Below are 6,476 nucleotides of genomic sequence, written 5' to 3' on the forward strand. Positions count from 1 at the left end.
CAAGTGCTTGACCCAGCCTAGTTCATTGCAGGGAATGAGATGTCAGCCCGGAGTGTTTGTCAGGGTCTTGAACATGTGTAGGACCCAGCCTATCTCAGTGCAGGGACTGAGATTTGGGCTCAGGAGTATATGTTCAGGGATCTAACAAGGGCAGGACCTAGACTCGTTCAGCGCAGGGACAGAGATGAGGGCTCAGGAATATGTGTTGGGGGATCAGACAAGGGCATGACCTGGACTGCTTCAGTGCAGCGAGTGACATATGGGCTCATTTGTGTTTCCTGGGAGATTGAACAAGGGCAGGACACCTTAGTTCAGAGGCAGGGAGCATGTTGTCAGCTCTGGATTGTTTTCTGGGGGTTGAACAAGGGCAGGTCCCAGCCTAGTTCAGTGCCAGAACCGAGATGTGGGCTCAGGAGTATGTGCTGGGGGATCGAACAAGGGCATGACCTAGACTGGTTCAATGCAGGGACCGAGATGTAGGTTCAGAAGTATTTGTCAGGGGTTTGAACAAAGGCAGGACCCAGCCTGGTTCAGTGCAGCGAGTGAGATATGGCCTTAGTAGTGTTTCCTGGGGGATTGAACAAGGGGAGGACACACCTTAGTTCAGAGGCAGGGAGCAAGTTGTCGGCTGAGGATTGACAATCTGGGGAGAAATGTTCTCATGTGAAATATGAATTCTAAATTTTTCACATGTGAAACACTTTCCAGATTTGTACACATGAAGGAGAATTTTCCATAATTCAGAAATTAAGATCTGAGCTAAACCTCAAGCATCAAACAGCTATATTTCATGTATTTTCCGAATACCATATAGTTTTCTGTATTTCTTTGATGAAAATCTGGGTGAAGATTTCCCTACATGAAATAGGTAATTACTATATTTTCCACATGTAAAATCAAAACCCTTATGATTATGCAATGGAAGTGATAAATAGATGCAGGGGATTCTATCTGATAGATGAGTTCCTGAAGACCTATGGATACAGGTGTGTGATATTGTACAGGAAGCAGTGATCAAGACCATCCACATGAAAAAGAAATGCAAAATGGTAACGTTATGAGGCCTCACAAAGAGCTGAGAAGAGGAGTGAAGCTAAATGAAAAGGGGAAAAGGAAAACTATGTACATTTCGATGAAGAGCTCCAAAGAATTGCAAGGAGAGTTAAAACCTTCCTCAGTTATCAATGCCAATAAATAAAGCAAATCAATAGAATTGGAAAGCCTACTGATTTCCTCAAGAAAATCACAGATACCAAGGGAAAATTTCATGCAAAGATGGGCACAATAAAGGACAGAAATGGTATGGATGTAACAGAAGCAGAAACTATTAAGAAGAGGTGGGAAGAATACACAGATGAACTATGCACAAAAGATATTCATGACCCAGTTAAGCACGATGGTGTGATCATTCACCTGAGGGCCCGATGTCCAGGAATGCGAAGTCTAGTGGGACTTAGGAAGCATAACTACAAACAAAGCTCGTGGAGGTGATGGAATTCAGTTGAGATATTTCTAATTCTAAAAGATGATGCTGTGAATGTGCTGCCCTCCATATGCCAGCAAATTTGGGAGACTCATCTGTGGCCAAAGAACTGGAAATAGTCAGTTTTCATTCCAACCGCAAAGAAAGGCAATCCAAAGAATGTCCAAACTACTGCTTAACTGCACAAATGTAACACACTCCCAAAGAACTGCTCAGAATTCCCCAAGCCAGGCTTCAACAGAATGTGAACCATGAGCTTCCAGATGTTCAAGCTGGATTTATAAAGGGCAGAGGAACCCGAGATTAAATTGTCAACACCTGTTGGGTCCTCCAAAAAGCAAGGGAACTCCAGGAAAGCAGCTACTCCTATTTGACTATGCCAAAGACTTTGATTGACACAACAAAACGACACAAGAAAACAATCACATTAAAACGTGGACTATTCTTCCAAACACGGGAATACATGCCTCCTGAGAATTCTTACATCCATGTAAATATAATAAATATTTATCAACTTGGAAAAATTTATCAGTAAATAGGAAAGGTGAATTATGATAGTAGTGCAGGTTATAGAATGTTGTTGAATAATGTGTAGAGCATTTGATTGGTTATTACATTTCCTTATTGATAATTCAGTAAGCACTTAAAATGTGTCATATGCAGGCTCTATGTTTCAGCTGATGTGAAAGATACATAAAGTAAAGAGGGTAGACCCAAAACACATTGAAGATATATGTGCTCTCCTTCTTAGTAGGGCAAACAGAAGTTGCTTCCAACCCCAAGAAAGAGTTGAGACAAAGTTCTGAGAAGGGGCTTAGCATGACTGAAAATAATTTGAGTGATTGTAGCTTCAGAAGAGAAAGATAATGAAACTACTAAGGGAAACAGGTATCATGTGTTCCAAGAACTTTTTAACCATGCTGATGTGCTGCAGTAACCACCAGGAATTTATTCTGTCTTTGTGGGGACAGATAAGCAACATCTAAACATGAATTTGGAATTATAGGGTGGAAACTTGGTGTCAGGAAATAAAGACGTGCCTTAAGGACAGCAGAGCAAAAATGACCCTATAGAATACCACTTGTAAAGTACATATCTTGTGCTGACCATGGGACAGTCACTGATTATGTCATGCTATCTTTGGTATCACAGTGATGATATAATTGTGATCATGATTTTGGATATGCTACAATATCTATATTTTCAAGGATGAAATGAATTTCTATAATGAAAACAATCTGCTGTCTAATCTTTTAAGACTCTACCAGTAACTGATAGCATATAATATGTGAATGCACTGAAGTTCATACTGTGTATTTTCATTTTTCTAATTTTATTTGCATCTCTTTCTTCACCCATACCATCCTAATTTAGACACCCCTTCATTTCAGCAGGGATGATTTCAGAAATGACTTTACATCCATTACCTCTTTTTCCCTTGCTTCTCATTTTCTTGCTTACAAATATTATATCAAGTGTCATTTACCTGGGTTGCATAACTGTGCAGTAAAATAGCCAACCAATGAACTAAAGCCTCATTTTACTCTTCTTTGTTTGAAAAGAGAAAAAGAAACTATGAAGATGAACATGTAAACGTATTGTTCAAATACAGGAATTGTAGGTATTTGTTGACATCTCCCAATGTAAAGTTCAATCTTCTTTAGGCTCCATAATCTGACACGTATTTAATAGGTCAGTTTTAATTAGCATAGTTTTCATATAATGATGATTATTGATGAGTTTACTTGAAAGAGAAGAGGCAGATGTGTAAGCTATCGTTAGCACTGAGAACCATGAATTGCCTCGCTCTTGCAGGTTAGGAAAATGACTGTCATGGCCTGACATATCGCTATGCCTGACTGGAAATTTAGAAGGTTCGACCATCAGTCCGGAATAAATGCTGTGTAATGGGGATACAAAGTGGTTCTGAGAAGTAGATGTAGCTGTAGTAGCAAAGTCCTCAACGTGGCCATTTACTTGAGTGTGGCTGCTATGTGAGTGCCAATTAAAAATGCTCAATATTTTTAAAACAGCAGGTTAACCTACCACAATTTGGTCTGTTGGTCTAACTGATATAGGTGATGAACCGGTTAGGTAAGTCACATGGAAATAGGGCATTTGTATTAGTGACTATCTGGCTGGTATGAAGCTTTTGTATGAAAGGCACTCTTAAACATGTGGAGGTTGAAAATGCACTCTCTCCACCAGTTTCTGGAAGAAATTCAGAGTTACAATCATCTTTGTTGGCACTTGCTTTAACATGCTTCTTGTTATCTTGCACTAATGAAGATATTGGAGACACATTGTTAATCCAAATTCTTCTTTGCATTCTTAATAAAAGTTGGGGATGACCTCTTTTGAAATTTGGATTATAGTAGGTCTGTAACTATAATCAAAGGATTAAATTATTTAGTTTCTCTATAAACCAAGGTAAAACTGACAAGCAAAGCTAAGTTATAAAAATGTGTCCCTTTAATGAAACCAATTAAATAGCATCAAATAAAACACCTCCATTACTAGTTTAACAGGTAACATATTGTAAAGAATATGCTCAACTAAAAATATGTTGTATATATATAGTACATACTACTTTAAGTAGCTTCAGGACTTGTATCTGGTTTCACATTGCTAGGCAAGTTTGTTAAGCATCCAATATTTTAATCTGCAGCTGTTCTCAACTTAAAAAAATAAAACTTTTCAAAGATTTGTTAGCTCAAGTTTAAATTCTGTTTTAGCTACATATGTGAACATGCTTTCTAGGTCACATGATTTAATCTTACATATTGCCAATAAGTGAAAATATTGGAATATCTTACTCAAAAGAGAGATGTTGTTTTCTTCTTCCAGAAAGACGGTAGTGAAGCAGATCTTTGAAAAGTTTGTTGCTTTTTATTAAATCCATAAAGGTTAAGATGTTGAATTAAACTTTTCATACTCTTGGTTTCAAATATTCTGAAAGGTGCCTTTCTTTCCAAGACTTGTTTCTTAAAGAGTTCTTCATTGATCACTATGCATGTGCCTCTCTCATCCCACCAAATAGATTCAAACTGATCACTTTCAACTATATTCCAAAGTTTTTGTGGAAATGTGAATGAAATAAAATCATTCACCTCATCAGTTTCAGGGACAGAATATTTGTAGCATGGCCTTTTTATCACAAGATCCTCAGACAAAGCCTGAAAAGCATATTCTTCAATCATAGATCTCAAAACCAAGTCCCTAGTAAGTGTATAATCATACAAAGAAGATCTAATGGAGGTTTCTGAACCAGTTGATTCATCCTTAGGAGGCACACCTTGAATTTCTGAAGGAATAAGTGCCATCTCAGAGAAACCTTTCTTCAGATACTTTTCTCATTTGTCTGATTTTACACACCACAACTTTAAAAATTGCTTGGCTGGCCTACAGAGAGAAAGTCTCTAGACCATCACAGAGATCCTCAAAGTCAAAAAGCTGTGACATCACAAAATCACTGGTCTCCTAGCAATCGAAGGATAGCTGTGACATCACAAAGTCACTAGTCTCCTAGCCATTGAAGGGTAATGTTCAACCTGTGTTTACTTCAGCATCAACTTAAAAATACAGCCTGCTTACAGAAATAGTAACCAAAACCATGAATCATGCAAAATCTCATTCCTAAAGAATTTTTACACAGAAAAATCACATCAATAAATCTACTTGGTTTCTGAAATAAAAGTGATTTATCACCCTTCTATACACATATTCTTAATATTCAGTACTGTTACCCAAGCAAACTTGGTCTACTGGCTTCTGTGCAATAAAATCTGTCAACCATCTGGTTTCAACTACTCTGTGATCTATGTACTTAACTTTCAGCCTGGTTTGGGCTTCAGGATCTCTAAAACTGTTCACAGGATATTGCTCAGGATGTTATTGATGGCCCTTGGGGAGGAACTAAAGACCCTTGAATTTGCTTAATGGCTAAATCATTATTATTCTCTATCGCTTGATTATTATCCTTAGATTCTGTCTTTTCTAGCTTTGCTGATTAAAATTACTTTTGAACATGAGGAGGTCTACAATCTCCTACCTCTCTCTCTCGCTTTTCATACTTTTCAATCTTAAGAAGGGACTGCTTAGAACAGGAAAGGAAGTAAAGTGTTGGACTTAGACCTTGATCATAAATGTGACAGAAAATCTCAGTTGCAGGTTCAATTTCTTTTTCAGCTCTTGGAGTATTTAAGTCAGCAACAACTTTGGCTATTTCCTGTTGAGATGGAGCATGGAGTTGGAAATGATTCTGAATTCTAATCTTGGTATCAATATTTCTGTTATGAAAATATATCTCTATATCTTATATATGCTATTTGTATATATATACATTTTTTGTCATAAAGTGGACAAACATTTTAAAATTGGTAGATCTTTATTAAAAGCAGAGAGGTGAGTGAAATAAAAGAGTCCTCATATTTTACATGCAGCCAAGAAAACATATTTTGAAGTATTTCCACTTATATATATTCAACAATTGAGTAGACTTTGGGTTTTAATTTTTTCCATTTCTAATATACCTAACAGTAATTAAAAGCCGTTGCACTTTTTTTTTATACACACACTCATACACACACAGGTGTTTATATGTCAAAATATAATTTTAGGCAACTTTATTTAGGTGACCAAAGTCATTGCTTGCTCCCAAGATCTTAAATGAACTGTTTTGGAAGCCCTACATTACCTAATAACTTTCTGGCTAAATCATTCAGATACTGTTTCTGAAAAGCTCTCCTTTAATCTAGTTCATCTTACACTATTCTTTCTGTAATAAGATGTAGGGCTCATACTTATGAGGACACCTTGAACCCATAAAATCGCAACTCTCTTTTACGTAGAGATTTTTCAAAGAACACTGTTGCTCTCCTCACGCTGGACACAATTTTATTTTATTTATTTTTAGTGTAAATATATTTATTTTAATTGGAGTCTAATTGCTTTAATATTGTATTGGTTTTGCCATATATCAACATGAATCTGC

General features: G+C 36.9%; 1 pseudogene; it reads right to left on the minus strand.

Annotated features, from left to right (window-relative positions):
* Window positions 1–3,548: 3,548 nt before the first annotated feature.
* LOC105000156 lies at window positions 3,549–4,806 on the minus strand (annotated as a pseudogene).
* Between the last annotated feature and the right edge of the window lie 1,670 nt (window positions 4,807–6,476).

Source organism: Bison bison, unplaced genomic scaffold (assembly GCF_000754665.1).
Source record: "Bison bison bison isolate TAMUID 2011002044 unplaced genomic scaffold, Bison_UMD1.0 scf7180017864368, whole genome shotgun sequence".
Taxonomy (NCBI): domain Eukaryota; kingdom Metazoa; phylum Chordata; class Mammalia; order Artiodactyla; family Bovidae; genus Bison; species Bison bison.